Genomic DNA, 20611 nt, shown 5'->3' on the forward strand with positions numbered 1-20611 from the left:
GTAATGAATGCAGCTGTGGACTCTTTTAGGAAGAAAATGTTATTTATATGAAACACATGAACTAACACCCTCTAGCTTGAAAAACTGTCAAATGCATTTCAGATAAGAAGGGGCCTTCAAGGGCTTAGAAATTAGCATACAAGCCTACCTAGGTTTAGCTTTCGACTAAGAATAACAAGAGAACAAAGATGATAAAAGTAAATTAGAAAGTTGTTTAAAATTACATGCCCTATCTGAATCATGAAAGTTTAATTTGGACTTTACTATAACTTTAAGGAGACAAACTGCCAAACTCCCAGAATCACATTTCTGATTGCCAGGACCAAATACCACATGAGCCACATGGACAAATAGCTTCCAAATTTAGGTGCAAGATAAAAAAAATCAGCTGCCACTATTCCTATACTATGCATTGTAGACAGGGTTTTTACCCTTGTGGAATATTGCAGGCTTAGTCCCAGTGAAGGGGTGCCCAGTTGTGGCTCAGGAGCTTTGGTGCTTCATCAGGATTTACACTTTAAGAGTACAGGCTGTGGATCTTGCTGAGTGCCGGAACTGCATCACTATACAGGGAAACATGAGAGGAGGTGAGAGGTAGCTGGCAAATCTTTGGTCTATGGTCAGACAAGAATAAAAAGCCACAAGTGTTTATTGAGCAAGTCAGAGATAAGAACCTGAAGACAGATTCTCTTTTTTTTTTTAACATTTATTTATTGTTGACATGCATACAATCATCTTATTGCAGTCTATATGACAAAAGTAAAAACAGTGTTCTGTGCAGCAATGAAACCAATCCTATCAATTCTTGATACATTTGCACTTACAACAAGCAAAATTTTACTTTTTCTTTCCTTTCTCCTTTCTTCTCTTTCTTTTTTTTTTTTTTTTTAAACAGGAAGAACAAAACTTAAATATAGCCGATACAGCGGTGCAGATATACTCTCTGCACTAGTTATATATGGCAGAAAAAAATGTAGACTATAAATCACAAAATTTTCAAATTTTTCCTGTAAGGTATATAATACTGATCTCTATATAATAGTAACTACATAAATACCGATCCATGATCAGGTTAAATAAACAGTTTTAATATTGTCGATATGAGGGGGGGCTGGGAGGGGGAAAAAAAGGGAGAAAAAGAAAAAAAAAAAAAAAGGGGGAGCAACTAGAAGACCTACTAGGCCCCCCAATCCCTCTCCGCTCTCTCTCTACTCGGCCCATAATACTGGATATCTGCCCGCATTAATCAGCTCGAGAACATAGGCCGATTGGCTGAGGGGCCTAATTAGTTGCTGCTGTGCCGGGGGAGGAAGTGACAAGATTACTATATCCCATTTGTCTAAAAATCTTTTTATCTGAGCCTCATTAAACTTGGATATTGCATATTGTTCCACTAAACATTGTTTCAATACTTCTTTTTTAAATTTTATACATTTGGGTAGGTGGGGGAGTTTCCAATATTTTAAGATCAAATTCCTAGCTAGTAGTATTAAGGTATTGAGTAACATAGTATTTTTGTTGTTGCGAGAATTTAATTTAAAAAATGACCATTTGGGCCTCTAATCTTATTTCTGTGTTTAGAATTTTGTCTAACCAAAACTTAATTTTGAGCCAGAACTGTTGAACTTTGGGGCATCCTCTCAAAATAGACCATCTTAACGGGATGTGAATTTTTATTTCATGATTTAGATACTGCATACAATTTAAAGCAATTTTACAATGTACTTATATTATCAAATTTGCTTAGTATTGTTTGCTGAAGGAACAACAATCCACTATTGGGAACTAACTGAACACAATGTGTGAGCAAATGAAAAGAGGCTTATACTGTTTGTGCAGCCACCAATCAGTAGCTATCTCCCAGTAGTGCATTGCTGCTCCTGAGCCTACATAAATATGCTTTTCAACAAAAGGATACCAAAGAAAAGGAAGTTAATTAGATAATATAAGAAAATTGGAAAGTTGTGTACAATTGCATGCGCTAATCATGCAAGAAAAAATAGTGTTCAGGGTGTCTTGAGGAACAGCCTAAAGTACTGCTACCTAATCTCAAGGAACTTTAAAAATGACAAATTCCACATGGAACTCTCATACATATTTGACCAACAGATCTAACAACCATTAAGACAATTTTCCCTAGAAAAAAACAGAATTTATGCTTACCTGATAAATTACTTTCTCTTGCGGTGTATCCAGTCCACGGATTCATCCTTTACTTGTGGGATATTCTCATTCCCTACAGGAAGTGGCAAAGAGAGCACACAGCAATCCATATAGCTCCCCCTCTAGCTCCACCCCCCAGTCATTCGACCAAAGGTTAGGAAGAAAAAGGAGAAACCATTGGATGCAGTGGTGACTGTAGTTTAAACAAAAAAAAATTTTTACCTGACTTAAATGCCAGGGCGGGCCGTGGACTGGATACACCGTAAGAGAAAGTAATTTATCAGGTAAGCATAAATTCTGTTTTCTCTTGCAAGGTGTATCCAGTCCACGGATTCATCCTTTACTTGTGGGATACCAATACCAAAGCTTTAGGACACGGATGAAGGGAGGGAACAAGACAGGTACCTTAAACGGAAGGCACCACTGCTTGCAAAACCTTTCTCCCAAAAATAGGCTCCGAAGAAGAAAAAGTATCAAATTTATAAAATTTGGCAAAAGTATGCAGTGAAGACCAAGTCGCTGCCTTACAAATCTGTTCAACAGAAGCCTCATTTTTGAAAGCCCATGTGGAAGCCACTGCTCTGGTAGAATGAGCAGTAATTCTTTCAGGAGGCTGCTGGCCAGCAGTCTCATAGGCCAAACGGATGATGCTTTTCAGCCAAAAGGAAAGAGAGGTAGCAGTCGCTTTCTGACCTCTCCTCTTACCAGAATAGATAACAAACAAAGAAGATGTTTGTCTGAAATCCTTAGTTGCTTGTAAATAGAACTTTAAAGCACGAACTACATCAAGATTGTGTAATAGACGTTCCTTCTTCGAAGATGGATTAGGACACAGAGAAGGAACAACTATTTCCTGGTTAATATTCTTGTTAGAAACAACTTTAGGAAGAAAACCAGGCTTGGTACGCAAAACTACCTTATCTGCGTGAAACACCAGGTAAGGTGAATCACACTGTAAGGCAGATAATTCTGAAGCTCTTCTAGCAGAAGAGATAGCTATCAAAAACAAAACTTTCCAAGATAACAACTTAATGTCTATGGAATGTAAAGGTTCAAACGGAACCCCTTGAAGAACTGAAAGAACTAGATTCAAACTCCATGGCGGAGCCACAGGTTTATAGACAGGCTTGATTCTGACTAAAGCCTGAGCAAACGCTTGAACGTCTGGTACCTCTGCCAGACACTTGTGTAACAGGATAGACAAAGCAGATATTTGTCCTTTTAAGGAACTAGCTGACAATCCTTTCTCCAATCCTTCTTGGAGAAAAGACAATATCCTGGGAATCCTAATCAAACTCCATGAGTAACCCTTGGATTCACACCAACAAAGATATTTCCACCATATCTTATGGTAGATTTTCCTGGTGACAGGCTTTCTAGCCTGAATCAGAGTATCTATAACTGACTCAGAGAACCCCCGCTTTGATAGAATTAAGCGTTCAATCTCCAAGCAGTCAGATGTAGAGAAACTAAATTTGTATGCTTGAACGGACCCTGTATAAGAAGATCTTGCCTCATTGGCAATGTCCATGGTGGGACAGATGACATGTCCACTAGGTCTGCATACCAAGTCCTGCATGGCCACGCAGGCGCTATCAGAATCACCGAAGCCTTCTCCTGCTTGATTCTGGCAACCAGACGCGGGAGGAGAGGAAACGGTGGAAAAACATAAGCTAGATTGAAGGACCAAGGCGCTGCTAGAGCATCTATCAATACCGCCTTGGGATCCCGGGACCTGGACCCGTAGAGAGGAAGTTTGGTGTTCTGACGGGACGCCATCAGATCCAACTCTGGAGTGCCCCAAAGCTGAGTCAGCTGGGCAAATGCCTCCGGGTGGAGTTCCCACTCCCCCGGGTGAAAAGTCTGACGACTTAGAAAATCCGCCTCCCAGTTGTCTACTCCTGGGATGTGAATTGCTGAGAGATGGCAGGAGTGATCCTCCGCCCACCTGATTATTTTGGTTACTTCCGTCATTGCTAGGGAACTCTTTGTTCCCCCCTGATGATTGACGTAAGCTACAGTCGTGATGTTGTCCGACTGAAATCTAATGAATTTGGCCGCAGCTAGTTGAGACCATGCCTGAAGAGCATTGAATATCGCCCTCAGTTCCAGAATGTTTATCGGGAGAAGAGCTTCTTCCCGAGACCATAAGCCCTGAGCTTTCAGGGAGTCCCAGACCGCACCCCAGCCTAACAGACTGGCGTTGGTCGTTACAATGATCCACTCTGGTCTGCGGAAACATACTCCCTGAGACAACCACCAGAGAAGAGAATCTCTGGTCTCCTGGTCCAACTGAATTTGAGGAGACAAATCTGCATAATCCCCATTCCACTGTTTGAGCATGCATAGTTGCAGTGGTCTGAGGTGTATCCGAGCAAAAGGGACTATGTCCATTGCCGCTACCATTAGTCCGATTGTCTCCGTGCACTGAGCTACAGATGGCCGAGGAATGGAATGAAGAGCTCGGCAAGTAGTTAACAGTTTTAACTTTCTGACCTCCGTCAGAAATATTTTCATTTCTACCAAGTCTATCAGGGTTCCTAGGAATGGAACTCTTGTGAGGGGGGAGAACTCTTTTTTACGTTCACCTTCCACCCGTGAGACCTCAGAAAGGCCAATACGATCTCCGTGTGAGACTTGGTTCTTTGGAAAGTCGACGCCTGAATTAAGATGTCGTCTAAGTAAGGCGCCACTGCTATGCCCCGCGGTCTTAGAACCGCCAGGAGGGACCCTAGCACCTTTGTGAAAATTCTGGGAGCAGTGGCCAACCCGAAAGGAAGAGCCACAAACTGATAATGCTTGTCCAGAAAGGCGAACCTGAGTAACTGGTGATGATCTTTGTGGATAGGAATATGCAGATACGCATCCTTTAGATCCACGGTAGTCATATATTGACCCTCCTGGATCATTTTTAAGATTGTCCGAATGGTCTCCATCTTGAATGATGGGACTCTGAGGAATTTGTTTAGAATTTTGAGATCCAGGAATGGTCTGAAAGTTCCTTCTTTTTTGGGAACCACAAACAGGTTTGAGTAAAACCCCAGTCCTTGTTCTGCAATTGGAACTGGGTGGATCACTCCCATTGTAAGTAGATCTTCTACACAGCGTAAAAACGCCTCTTTCTTTGTCTGATCTGTAGACAGACGAGAAATGTGGAACCTTCCCCTTGGAGGAGAGTCCTTGAATTCTAGAAGGTATCCCTGGGCTACAATCTCTAATGCCCAAGGATCGTGTACATCTCTTGCCCAGGACTGAGCGAAGAGAGAGAGTCTGCCCCCTACTAGATCCGGTCCCGGATCGGGGGCTACCCCTTCATGCTGTCTTGGTGGCAGCTGCAGGCTTTTTGGCCTGTTTACCCTTATTCCAGCCCTGGTAAGGTTTCCAGGTTGCCTTGGGCTGTGAAGCGTTACCCTCTTGCTTTGCAGCCGGAGAGGATGAAGCGGGCCGTTCCTGAAATTGCGAAAGGAACGAAAATTAGCTTTGTTCTTTGTCTTAAAGGGCTTGTCCTGAGGGAGAGCATGGACTTTTCCCCTGGTGATATCTGAAATAATCTCTTTCAATTCAGGCCCGAAGAGGGTCTTTCCTTTGAAAGGAATGTTCAAAAGCTTGGATTTAGACGACACATCGGCCGACCAGGACTTTAGCCATAGCGCCCTGCGCGCCAAAATGTCGAAACCCAAATTTTTCGCCGCTAACTTAGCTATTTGGAAAGCGGCGTCAGTGATAAAAGAATTAGCTAGCTTTAGAGCCTTAATTCTATCCATAATTTCCTAATATGACGTCTCCGTCTGGAGCGAGTCTTCCAGCGCCTCAAACCAGAAAGCAGCTGCAGTAGTTCCAGGAATAATGCAGGCAATAGGTTGGAGAAGAAAACCTTGTTGAACAAAAATTTTCTTAAGTAAACCCTCTAACTTCTTATCCATAGGGTCTTTAAAAGCACAACTGTCTTCAATTGGTATGGTTGTGCGTTTAGCAAGTGTAGAAATAGCCCCCTCCACCTTAGGGACCGTCTGTCACGAGTCCCGCACAGGGTCAGGTATGGGGAACATTTTCTTAAAAACAGGAGAGGGAGCAAAGGGAACACCTGGTCTATCCCACTCCCTAGTAACGATATCAGCAATCCTCTTAGGGACCGGAAACGTATCCGTGTAAACCGGGACCTCTAGGTACTTGTCCATTTTACACAATTTCTCTGGGATCACCAAAGGGTCGCAGTCATCCAGAGTAGCTAATACCTCCCTAAACAAAACACGGAGGTGGTCTAGTTTAAATTTAAAAGCCAATGTATCTGAATCTGTCTGAGGAGGGACCCTTCCTGAATCAGAGACTTCTCCCTCAGACATCAAATCCCTCGCTCCCACTTCAGAGTGTTGTGAGGGTATATCGGATACGGCTACCAAAGCGTCAGAATGCTCATAATCTGTTCTTAAAACAGAGCTATCACGCTTTGCGGGTAACACGGGCAGTTTAGATAAAAAGCTGTAAGAGAATTATCCATGACTGCCGCTAAGTCTTGTAATGTAAAAGTGTTAGACGCACTAGATGTACTAGGCGTCGCTTGCGCGGGCATAACTGGTTGTGACACTTGGGGAGAGGCAGACGGGCTACCCTTGTTACCTTCAGTCTGAGAATCATCTTGGGCCACATTTTTAAGTGCAACAATATGATCTTTAAAGTGTATAGACATATCAGTACAAGTGGGACACATTCTGAGAGGGGGTTCCACCATGGCTTCTAAACACATTGAACAAGGATTTTCCTTAGTGTCAGACATGTTTAATAGACTAGTAATATATACAAGCAGGCTTGGAAATCACTTTAATCAAATAAAAAAAACACAATTTGAAAAAAACGTTACAGTGCCTTTAAGAAATAAAAAGAGCACACAATTTTACAAAACAGTGAAAAATGCAGCAATTCTCCTGAAATTTTCACAGTATGTACCTAAAGCCTTAATAAGATTGCACCACAAGTTTCAAAACGAATAACCCCTTAATGCCCAAACCGGAGTAGCCTAAAGCCAACACCGGGTTAAAAATAGTACAGCACCTTGCCACAGCCTTGCTGTGGCCCTACCTGCCCTTAGGGATCAGATTTGGGGGAATATAGCTTCTATCAGGCCCTCAAACTGCAGCAGGACCCTACATGTGAATCAGCATGAACTTCTCTGCAAATTCTAACTGCGCATCTGAGGCGCGAAATTAGGCCCCTCCCACTCTACTCCAGAGTTGTGAGGCCTAGTAAAACACTCTTAAGTCACTAAAAACCAGCCATGTGGGTAATAACCCAAGAAAAAAAACCAAAAGGACTTTCAAAGTGTCTACAAACGATATTTTTCTTGAATAAACAATCGATTGCCCTGAATCAGTGTCAACCAGCATAATTAGCCCTGTTATGTAAGCATTCAATTCCTTACTAAGTCTGTGAACATAGCTTACCCTCCCCTCATGGGGATATTGTCAGTCTCTTCTAGCATTATCTCAGTCTTGTCTAGAAATAAATGACTGAACATACCTCATTGCAGATTACCCTGCAAACCGTTCCCCCCAACTGAAGTTTTCTGGTACTCCTCAGTCCTGTGTGAGAACAGCAGTGGATTTTAGTTACAACATGCTAAAATCATTTTCCTCTCAGCAGAAATCTTCATCACTTTTCTGCTAGAGAGTAAATAGTACAAACCGGTACCATTTAAAATAACAAACTTTTGATTGAAGATAATAAAAACTACAATTCTAACACCACATTCACTTTACCCTCCCATAGAGAGACCCTAGTGCTTAGAGCCGGCAAAGAGAATGACTGGGGGGTGGAGCTAGAGGGGGAGCTATATGGACAGCTTTGATGTGTGCTCTCTTTGCCACTTCCTGTAGGGAATGAGAATATCCCACAAGTAAAGGATGAAGCCGTGGACTGGATACACCTTGCAAGAGAAAACAGAATTTATGTTTTTGGGAATATTCTCTTCCCTAACAGGAAGTGGCAAAGAGAGCACAGCAAAAGCTGTCCATATAGCTCCCCCTCTGGCTCCGCCCCCCAGTCATTCGACCGACGGTTAGGAGAAAAAGGAGAAACTATAGGGTGCCGTGGTGACTGTAGTGTACAGCAACAAAATTTTTTAAACCTGACTAAAAGCCAGGGCGGGCCGTGGACCGGACACACCGTAGGAGAAAGAAATTTATCAGGTAAACATAAATTCTGTTTTCTCCTACATTGGTGTGTCCGGTCCACGGCTTCATCCTTACTTGTGGGAACCAATACCAAAGCTTTAGGACACGGATGAAGGGAGGGAACAAGTCAGGTAACCTAAACGGAAGGCACCACAGCTTGCAACACCTTTCTCCCAAAAACAGCCTCCGAAGAAGCATAAGTATCGAATTTGTAAAATGATGTTTGTCTGAAATCCTTTGTTGCTTCTAAATAGAATTTTAAAGCACGGACCACATCTAGGTTGTGTAACAAACGTTCTTTCTTTGAAACTGGATTCGGACATAGAGAAGGAACAATTATTTCCTGGTTAATATTCCTGTTGGAAACTACTTTTGGAAGAAAACCAGGCTTGGTACGTAAAACTACCTTATCTGCATGGAATACCAGATAGGGAGAAGTACACTGCAAAGCAGATAATTCGGAAACTCTTCTAGCAGAAGAAATAGCAACTAAGAACAGAACTTTCCAAGATAGTAACTTAATATCTATGGAATGCAAAGGTTCAAACGGAACCCCTTGAAGAACTGAAAGAACTAAGTTTAGACTCCATGGAGGAGTCATAGGTCTGTAAACAGGCTTGATTCTGACTAACGCCTGTACAAACGCTTGTACATCTGGCACGGCTGCCAGACGTTTGTGCAACAAGACAGACAGAGCAGATATCTGTCCCTTTAGAGAACTAGCTGACAGACCTTTCTCCAAACCCACTTGGAGAAAGGAAAGAATCCTAGGAATTTTGATTTTACTCCAAGAAAAACCCTTGGATTCGCACCGGATATATTTGTGCCATATCTTATGGTAAATCTTCCTAGTCACAGGCTTTCTGGCTTTAACCAGAGTATCTATAACTGAATCTGAAAACCCACGCTTAGATAGAATCAAGCGTTCAATTTCCAAGCAGTCAGTTGCAGAGAGACTAGATTTGGATGTTCGAATGGACCTTGTACTAGAAGATCCTGTCTAAAATGTAGCTTCCATGGTGGAGCCGATGACATATTTACCAGGTCTGCATACCAAGTCCTGCGTGGCCACGCAGGAGCTATTAGAATCACCGAGGCCTTCTCCTGTTTGATCCTGGCTACCAGCCTGTGAAGGAGAGGGAACAGTGGAAACACATAAGCTAGATTGAATGACCAAGGCGCCACTAATGCATCCACTAGTGTCGCCCTGGGATCCCTGGATCTGGACCCGTATCGAGGAACTTTGAAGTTCTGACGAGACGCCATCAGATCCATATCCGGAGTGCCCCATAGTTGAGTTAACTGGGCAAAGACCTCCGGGTGGAGTTCCCACTCCCCCGGAAGGAAAGTCTGACGACTCAAATAATCCGCCTCCCAGTTGTCTACTCCTGGGATGTGGATTGCAGATAGGTGGCAGGAGTGATCCTCCGCCCATTTGATGATCTTGGATACCTCTGTCATCGCCAAGGAACTCTTTGTTCCCCCCTGATGATTGATGTACGCTACAGCCGTCATGTTGTCCGACTGAAATCTTATGAATCTGGCCTTCGCTAGGTGAGGCCAGGCCAGGAGCGCATTCAATATCACTCTCAGTTCCAAAATGTTTATCGTGAGGAGGGACTCTTCCCGAGACCATAGACCCTGAGCTTTCAGGGAGTCCCAGACCGCGCCCCAGCCTAAGAGACTGGCGTCGGTCGTGTCGATGACCCACTCTGGTCTGCGGAAACTCATTCCCTGAGACAGGTGATCCTGAGTCAACCACCAGCGGAGTGAGTCTCTGGTTACCTGGTCTACTTGAATCTGGGGAGACAAGTCTGCGTAATCCCCATTCCACTGTTTGAGCATGCATAGTTGCAATGGTCTTAGATGAATTCGAGCAAAAGGAACCACGTCCATTGGTGCAACCATTAGTCCTATTACCTCCATGCACTGAGCTATGGAAGGCTGAGGAATAGATTGAAGAACTTGACAAGACTTTAGAAGTTTTAATTTTCTGACCTCTGTCAAAAAAATCTTCATTTCTACAGAATCTATTATTGTTCCCAGAAAGGGAACCCTTGTAGACGGGAACAGTGAACTCTTTTCTACGTTCACCTTCCACCCGTGAGACCTGAGAAAGGCTAATACAATGTCTGTATGAGCCCTTGATCTGGAAAGGGACGATGCTTGGATTAGGATGTCGTCTAAGTAAGGTGCCACCGCAATGCCCCTCGGTCTTAGAACCGCTAGTAGGGACCCTAGCACCTTTGTGAAAATTCTGGGAGCAGTGGCTAAACCGAACGGAAGAGCCACGAACTGGTAATGTTTGTCCAGAAAGGCGAACCTTAGGAACTGATGATGATCTTTGTGGATAGGAATATGTAGGTATGCATCCTTTAAGTCCACGGTAGTCATGTATTGACCCTCCTGGATTGTTGGTAAAATCGTTCGAATGGTTTCCATTTTGAATGATGGAACTCTGAGGAATTTGTTTAGAATTTTTAAATCCAGAATTGGCCTGAAAGTTCCCTCTTTTTTGGGAACTACAAACAGGTTTGAGTAAAAACCCAGACCTTGTTCCGCTGTTGGAACTGGGTGTATCACTCCCATCTTTAATAGGTCTCCTACGCAATGTAAGAATGCCTGTCTCTTTATCTGGTCTGAAGATAAGCGAGACATGTGGAACCTTCCCCTTGGAGGAAGTTCCTTGAACTCTAGAAGATACCCCTGAGAGACTATTTCTAGTGTCCAGGGATCCGGAACATCTCTTGCCCAAGCCTGAGCAAAGAGAGAAAGTCTGCCCCCTACTAGATCCGGTCCCGGATCGGGGGCTACCCCTTCATGCTGTCTTGGTAGCAGCAGCAGGCTTCTTGGCCTGTTTACCCTTGTTCCAGCCTTGCATTGGTTTCCATGCTGGTTTAGGCTGGGAAGCGTTACCCTCTTGTCTAGAGGCTGCAGAGTTAGGAGACGGTCCGTTCCTGAAATTGCGAAAGGAACGAAAATTAGATTTGTTCTTAGCCTTGAAAGGCCTATCCCTGTGGGAGGGCATGGCCCTTTCCCCCAGTGATGTCTGAAATAATCTCCTTCAATTCTGGCCCGAAAAGGGTCTTACCTTTGAAAGGAATATTAAGCAGTTTTGTCTTGGATGACACATCCGCCGACCAAGATTTTAGACGAAGCGCTCTGCGCGCCACTATTGCAAAACCTGAATTTTTCGCCGCTAATTTAGCCAATTGAAAAGCGGCATCTAAAATAAAGGAATTAGCCAACTTTAGTGCGTGAATTCTGTCCATGACTTCCTCATATGGAGTCTCCTTATGGAGCGAATTTTCTAGTTCCTCGAACCAAAAAGACGCCGCCGTGGTGACAGGAATAATGCACGAAATTGGTTGGAGAAGGAAACCTTGCTGAACAAATATCTTTTTAAGCAATCCTTCCAATTTTTTATCCATAGGATCTTTGAAAGCACAACTGTCCTCAATGGGAATAGTTGTGCGCTTGGCCAACGTAGAAACTGCCCCCTCAACCTTAGGGACTGTTTGCCATGCGTCCCTTCTGGGGTCGACAATGGGGAACATTTTCTTAAATATAGGAGGTGGGACAAAAGGTATACCTGGCTTCTCCCACTCCTTGGTCACTATGTCCGCCACCCTCTTGGGTATCGGAAAGGCATCAGCGTGCACAGGGACCTCTAGGAATTTGTCCATTTTGCACAATTTCTCTGGAATCACCAAAGAGTCACAATCATCAAGAGTAGTTAGCACCTCCTTAAACAGGGCGCGGAGATGTTCTAACTTAAACGCCACGATATCAGGTTCTGCCTGCTGAGAAACTTTTCCTGAATCAGAAATTTCTCCCTCAGACAGACCCTCCCTCACTGCCAATTCAGACTGGTGTGAGGGTATAACAGATAAATTATCGTCAGCGCCCACTTGCTCATCCTCTGTATTTAAAACTGAGCAATCACGCTTTCTGGGAAATGCTGGCAGTTTGGATAAAAGATTTGCTATAGAATTATCCATTACTGCAGTTAATTGCTGCATAGTAACAAGCATTGGCGCGCTAGATGTACTAGGTATCGCCTGCGCAGGCAAAACTGGTGTTGACAGAGAAGGAGAGGATGATGAACTATCCCCACTACCTTCATTTGAAGAATCATCTTGGGCAACCTTATTAAATGTGACAGTACTGTCCTTACTTTGTTTGGACGCCATGGCACAATTTGAACATACATTTAAAGGGGGAACCACCTTGGCCTCCATACACACAGAACATATGCTATCTGAAGGTATAGACATGTTAGACAGACTTTGGCAGGCTATTAATGCAATAAAACAAAACCGTTACTGTCTCTTTAAATAATAACAAGAGCACACTTTATTTCTGAATGTTTAAAAAACTATGAAGGAAACATCCGATCTTTACAAAATTTGCTCCCTAGTGTCTTAATGCTTTGAAAGTATTGCACACCAAATTTCAAGTCTCTAACCCCTTAAATGAGCAAACCGGAGCTAATTGTTCAATTTACCAGTTTAAACCCACTACAGTCCCTGCCACAGCCTTTGCTGCGGCTTTTACCTTCCTTGGGGGTTATTCACCACAGAAATAAGCCTTCTTGAAATCTTTTTTATGGCCACAGGACCCTCTCACATGAAGCTGCATGCACTGCTTCTAGAAGTAACTGCGCAATTGAGGCGCGAAAATGAGGCCTCCTCCCTCTGCATACCAGAGTGAAGGGGCCTTCCTGACTAGATTAGGTGTCTAAACAACTGCCAGGCGTAATAAAAACGTTCCCAAAGTGTTTGAAAGTCACAACACACTCCAAAAGTCATATAAATATTATATAAATCAATCGATTTAGCCCACAATAGTGCCAACCAGTATAGAGCCCATTTATAAGCCTTCATTCTGTTATGAGTCAAAGAAAATGGCTTACCGATCCCATAAGGGAAAATGACAGTCTTCTAGCATTACTATGTCTTGTTAGAAAAGAGACTAGTCATACCTGGAGCAAAAAAGTCTGCAAACTGTTCCCCCAACTGAAGTTCTCTGGTTTCAACAGTCCTGCGTGGGAACAGCAATGGATTTTAGTTACTGTTGCTAAAATCATACTCCTCTTTTAAAAGAACTCTTCATCACTTTCTGTTGTAGAGTAAATAGTACAAACCGGCACTATTTTAAAATAAACTCTTGATAGAAGAAATAAAACTACAACTAACACCACATACTCTTTACCATCCCCGTGGAGATGCTACTTGTTCAGAGCGGCAAAGAGAATGACTGGGGGGCGGAGCCAGAGGGGGAGCTATATGGACAGCTTTTGCTGTGCTCTCTTTGCCATTTCACACCAATGTAGGAGAAATATATATTTTATATATATATATATATATATATATATATATATATACATACATACACAGTATATATATATATATATATATATATATATATATATATATATATATATACATATATACACACACAGTATATATATATATATATATATATATATATATATATATATATACATACACACACAGTATATATATATATATATATATATATATATATATATATATATATATATATATATATATATAACAATCCAAGATGTGAATCCGCACTCCTGGGGTCAACCACCCGGTCCCTCTGTGTACATACAGCAAGCTTCAACAAAGTCAGAGGCAAACCAGATTTTCTTCAAAGCAATTAGTCAAATTTATTGACGTTTCGGGGAACAAAACTCCCTTTCTTTAGAACACCAATAACACACACAAACCGTGCTTAAATAGAGTGAAACACAAACAGATACCTCCTTCTTCCTGTCAAAAAAGGCGCCAAACTGACATCATTTGCGGTTTAGGTTAATGTGACCCTGGAAGTTCACAACATCCACTTCCGGGTTACAATAATCTCTATACGTACAACAATTGTGAACAAAAAAGGGGATCACTAGTGTCTCCAGTGGCCCCTTGTATTAAAACAACTCACCATTAATAAACCTAGTTCTACATTGTATGTTAAAGCACAATTTACAATGTACCTCGTTCCATATATTTCTTACATGACGCATAGTGTGTGCAGTGCTACACTATACGTGTTTACTTATACTTATGCCGGAAGTTGCGTCACTTCCGGTTGCACCGGAACTCTATCATTGTGACGTCACTTCCGTGACAAATATTTACAATATCACACGTGCAATGCGGTGTCAGTGTTTACATGACAAGGCTAAACCATAGCGATGTCAGACGACAATTAGAACAGCCAGTAAGAATATACCAACAAACATTACGTGGTCAACCATTTTAACATGTCAAAAAAAAAGAAGAGATTATTAACACCCGGAAGTGGATGTTGTAAACTTCCAGGGTCACATTAACCTAAACCGGAAATTATGTCAGTATGGCGCCTTTTTTGACAGGAAGAAGGAGGTACCTGTTTATGTTTCACTCTATTTAAGCACGGTTTGTGTGTGTTGTGTTCTGAAGAAGGGGAGTTTTGTTTCCCGAAACGTCAATAAATTTGTCTAATTGCTTTGAAGAAAACCTGGTTTGCCTCTGACTTTGTTGAAGAGGACTTCCAAACATTCATTCATTTTCCTATGAAAAGAAGCATGCTTTCTTGGTTTGCATGGGAAAACATAATTTATGCTTACCAGATAAATTTCTTTCCTTCCTGGCAGGGAGAGTCCACGACTTAATTCTTTAATGTTGGGAAATACAAGACCTGGCCACCAGGAGGAGGCAAAGACACCCCAGCCAAAGGCATAAATATCCCTCCCCCTTCCCCTATCCCCCAGTCATTCTGCCGAGGGAACAAGGAAAAGTAGGAGAAACATCAGGGTATAAAAGGTGCCAGGAGAAAAAATATAAAAAGGGAGCCGCCCATCAAAAAAATAAATTACAGGCGGGGTCGTGGACTCTCCCTGCCGGGAAGGAAAGGAATTTATCTGTTAAGCATAAATTATGTTTTCCTTCCATAAGGCAGGGAGAGTCCACGACTTCATTCCTTACTGTTGGGAAAACTATAGCCAAGCTCCAGAGGAAGCCACTGCTCTAGTGGAATGAGCCGTTATCCTCTCAGGAGGCTGTCGTCCTGCTGTCTCGTAAGCTAAGCAGTTGACACTCCTCAACCAGAAAGATAGAGAAGCAAAGAGGAAGATTGTCTGAATTCCTTAGTAGCCTGAAGATACAACTTCAAGGCACGAACCACATCTAGATTGTGATGAAAATGTTCCTTCACTAAAGAAGGATTAGGACACAAAGAAGGAACAACAATTTCTTGATACATGTTACGATTCAACACCACCTTAGGGAGGAACACTAATTTAGTACGTAAAACCGCCTTATCAGCATTGAAAACAAGATGGGGGTTACATTGTAAAGCAGAAATCTCAGAAACTTGGCGCACAGAAGCAATAGCAAACAAAAAAAGAACCTCCCAAAATAATAATTTAATATCAACAGTATGCATAGGCTCAAATGGAGCCTGCTGCAAAACACTAAGAACAAGATTAAGGCTAAAAGGCAGAGCCCCAGATCTGTACACAGGTCTGACCCTAGTCAGATCCTTAACAAAGGACTGCACATCCGGAAGCTCAGCCAATCTCTTGTGCAGTAGCATCGACAGGGCCGATATCTGTCCCTTGAACTAGCAGATAGACCCTTCTCCAGTCCATCCTGGAGAAAAGATAAAATTCTGACAACCTTAACCTTATGCCAGGAAAAGCCATGCTCTTCACACCAGTACAAGTAAGTACTCCACACTTTATGGTAGAAACGACGAGTAACTGGCTTACGAGCTTGAACCACAGTGTCAACTCTCTCAGAAAACCCTCTCTTGGCTAAGACTAAGCGTTCAATCTCCACGCAGTCAGCCTCAGAGAATCCAGATTTTGATGAACGAAGGGATCCTGTATCAGCAGATCTCTGCAACAAGGTAACCTCCACTGAGGAGATGAGGACATCCCCACTAGATCCGCAAACCACGTCCTTCGCGGCCACGATGGAGCAATCAGAATCACAGATGTTCGCTCCTGCTTGATGCGAGCCACCACATGAGGGAGAAGCGGTAATGGAGGAAAAATATATGAGTCTGAACCTCCATGGTACTGATAGGGCGTCTATTAATTACGCTTGAGGATCCCTCGACCTCGACCCGTGCCTGGGTAGCTTGGTATTGACGTAGGATGCCTTGAGCTCTATCTCCGGCGTCCCCCACTCGCTGCATATCTCTGCAAACATCTTGGGGGGGGAAGAGACCACTCCCCTGTGTGAAAGGATTGTCTGCTGAGGAAGTCCGCTTCCTGTTATCCACACCCGGAATGTGGATCGCTGACAGCGTACATTTGTGAGTCTACGCCCACTCTAGTATCTGGGATACTTCTCTTATCACCAAGGAACTTCTCGTTCCCCCTTCATGGTGGATATAGGCATAAGGTTATATTGTCTGATTGGAATCTGAAACTGGGAGGAACCCAGAAGGGGCCAAGCCTTCAAGGCATTGAAGATTGCCCGGAGTTCCAAAATATTGATCGGAAGGGAGGACTCCTCCTGAGTCCACAGACCTTTTGCCTTCTTGGCACCCCAAACGGCTCCCCAGCCGGAAAGGCTTGCGTCCGTAGTCACAATCTCCCAAGACAGTCTCAAAAAGCATGTGCCTTAGGACAGATGATCTGGAAAGAGCCACCAGGAGAGCGAGTCTCTTGACAGGCTGTCCAGCACGATCTGATGAGATAGATCTGAATGGTCGCCGTTCCAGTATCAGCATGCATAGTTGTAAGGGTCTGAGATGGAATCTGGCAAAAGGAATGATGTCCATACAGGACACCATGAGTCCGATTACCTCAATACACTGAGCCGCTGAGGGTCTTGAGGAGGCCTGGAGGGCAAGACATGCAGAAGTTAGCTTGCAACGTCTCTGATTTGTGAGGAATATTCTCATGGATATGGAATCTATTATAATTCCCAGGAAATTAACCCTTGTATTTGGAGTAAGAAAACTCTTTTCCAAGTTTATCTTCCATCCATGTGCTCGAAAAAGACTGAGAAGAGACTCTGAATGTTCTTCCGCTAGACGAAAAGATAGTGCCTGTACCAAGATATCGTCCAGGTAAGGTGCTACTGCAATTCTTTGTGTTCTGGGAACGGCTTAAAGAGCCCTCAGAACCTTTGTAATTATCCTTGGAGCAGTAGTTAGGCCAAACAGAAGAGCTATGAACTGGAAGTGCTGGTCCAGAAAAGCAAACCTCAAGAACTGAAAATGTTCCTTGTGAATTGGAACATGAAGGTATGCATCCTTCAGGTCTATTGTTGTAATAAACTGTCCTTCCTGAACCAGAGGAAAAATTGACCATATCATTTCCATCTTGAAAGAGATAACACTCAGAAACTTGTTTAGGCACTTTAGGTCCAGAATTGGACGAAAAGTTCCCTCCTTCTTTGGAACCACGAAAAGGTTTGAATAAAACCTCAAACCTCTTTCTGCTGTAGGTACCGGGACAATTACTCCCAGAGAGGAGAGATCACGTACGCAACCTAATAGGGCAGCCCTCTTTTCTGGTCTTGTTGAAAGACTGGAGAGTAGGAATCTGCCCCTGGGCGGATGAGACTTGAATCCTATCCTGTATCCTTGAGATACAACCTCCAGGTCCCAAGGGTCCTGTACATCTTGGAACCAAGCGTCTAAAAAAAGAGACAGTCTGCCCGCTACTCGATCTTATCCCGGATCGGGGGCCGCCCCTTCATGCCGATTTGTTCTTGGTGGACTTCTTAGTCTGTTTGGACATATTCCAGGAGTGAGCGGGCTTTCAAGTACTCTTGGGCTGCTCGGACTTGAAAGAGGACTGCTGTCGTTGCAACTTGTCAGCACGAAAGGAACAAAAATTAGACAGTTGCCATTCCTTAGGCCTATTATTCTTATCTTGGATAAGAAGGCACCTTTCCCTCCGGTAACCGTAGAGATAATGGAGTTACGCCCTGGACCGAATAAAATCTTCCCCTTGAAGGGAAGAGAAAGGAGTCTGGATTTAGAAGTCATATCTGCAGACCAAGACTTCAACCAGAGACCCCAGCGGGCTAGAACCGCAAAGCCAGCAGCCTTTGCATTTATGCGAATAATCTGCATATAGCAATTCTCAGTGCCTTAATTCTCTCCTGAATATCCTCGAGGGGAGTCTCCACCTCAATGAGCTGCAACAGAGTGTCGCACCAGTAGGAAGCTGCTCCAGCAACCACGGCTACAGCTGCCGCCGGTTAAAATAAAAAACCCTGTATGTTGAAACATCATCCTCAGAACAGTTTCCAATTTTTAATCCATAGGCTCTCTAAAAGAAGAACTATCCTCCAGAGGGATAGTAGTATGCTTAGTCAGCGTGGAAATAGCGCCATCCACCTTCGGGATGGAGCTTCACAAATCTAATTGAGAGTCAGGGACCGGGAATAATTTTTTTCAAAAGTAAACGAGGGGGAAAAAGAAGTTCCTACTCTTTCCCATTCATTACTAATAATGTTTGCCATCTTAACTGGCACAGGAAAAGTCAGAGGGACATTCCTATCTTCGTAAACCCTGTCTAATTTAAGGATCTCATGGAGTGTAGCCTCTGGAACCTCTAGAGTAGACGGAACCTCCTTTAATAACACAGATGCTGAATTTTAGATCTAAAGGAGGATTCCTCCGCTGAAGGAAGTTTAGTAACTAAAGTCTCAGACTCCGAAAATTCACCCTCTAAAGCTACAGAGGTTAACTCATCCTCGGATAGCTGGGAAATAGTAGCTAAATCTGACAACTATTTAGAGGACTCTAGGTCAGGAGAACTATGTTTAACCTTTCTCTTGCATTTGTTAGAGCGAGGTAAGGCACTCAGGGCCGCAGAGACCGCCGATTGTAACTGCACGGTAAAGTCCGCTGGAAAAAAGCCCCCTTCAGATAGAGGATTAGTTGAGCCGCGGGGAACTGCATGTGGAGCGGGTAATGTAGAGAGGGTAGTAATTTCTCGGGACCCAGATTCCTCAGAAGTGGACGGCTCAGAAGGGCTAATAGCGCTGAGTATTAGCAGGCTTGTCTCCCTTCTTAGACTTTAGAACAGTGTTTAGGCAAATGGAATAAAATTGAGCAGGCGGGCAAACCACAGATTCCTCACAATATAAACAGGAATTATTAATCAGTAAAGAAGGAGCGGAACCTTCTAATGTAGTATCAGAGTCCTCCATAGCTTTGTATATACCCACAGAAGGACAATCGAAAAGAAACGCTTTTATATAAAAAAAAACGGTACCTTAATACTCTGTCGGGATGCCAGGAATCAGACTGAGATGAGAAGTGCAAAAATAATCACACCTTTATTAATAACAAAAAATAAAAAGTCCACAAGTCAAATAACAAGCCAGGAGACAAAACCAGAGCTGGTAGTCAGACGAGCAGAGTCAGGAGCCAAAGCGAATAGTCAGACGAGCCGGAATCAGGAACAAGGAGAACAGCAGAGTCAGGAACCAGGAGGGACGTCAAACAGACAGGTAATACACAGGAACTGAAACACAGGCACTCACAAACAGGTCTGAGACAACGCAAGGGTAAAGCATACTGAACAGAGGCCCTTTAAATAATAAGTGATAACATCACAATTCTGAGACTGCTACCTGTCTCACACGGATGATGTACAGCAGTCTGACCATAAAAGGGTGTGCAGGAAATGAGCAGGATCACACACTATGCCCCAGAGTCAGCAAGAGAGGTGAGTAAAATGGCTGCCAGTAGCACATGGCAAACAAAGCAGGGAAGAAACCTTGACAGTACCCTCCCCTCAATGACCCCTCCCCCGAGGGAGGACAAAAGGCTTATTGGGGAAACGGGCATGGAAGGCACGTAGGAGGGCGGGAGTATAGCCCCTCCAGTGAACCAAATACTGTACGCGGCCCCTGGACATACGAGAGTCAATAATACTGCTGACCTCATACTCTTCATGGTTGTCAACAAAGATAGGATGGGGACAAGGCAACACAGTCATAAACCGATTAGAAACCAATGGTTTCAAGAGAAAGACATGAAAAACATTGTAGATGCGCATTGCAGGAGGAAGGTCAAGAGCGTAGGCCACAGGATTGACATGTCGGAATATTCAAAAAAGATCAACATAACGGGGAGCCAGTTTATTGGAAGGCACACGAAGGTTTAAGTTGCGGGAGGACAGCCAAATACTTTCACCAACCTGGTAGGAAGGAGCGGGCAGACGCCTATGATCAGCCTGGAACTTTTAGCGCTGCATAGAACGATGAAGGGAATCCTGAATCTGCACCCACGTG

General features: G+C 43.5%; 1 protein-coding gene across 1 annotated transcript in view; it reads right to left on the reverse strand.

Annotated features, from left to right (window-relative positions):
* Window positions 1-20611, reverse strand: part of ZNF407 (zinc finger protein 407) — a 1276568-nt gene that overhangs the window by 1064138 nt on the left and 191819 nt on the right.

Source organism: Bombina bombina, chromosome 5 (assembly GCF_027579735.1).
Source record: "Bombina bombina isolate aBomBom1 chromosome 5, aBomBom1.pri, whole genome shotgun sequence".
In the NCBI taxonomy this organism is placed as follows: Eukaryota; Metazoa; Chordata; class Amphibia; order Anura; family Bombinatoridae; genus Bombina; species Bombina bombina.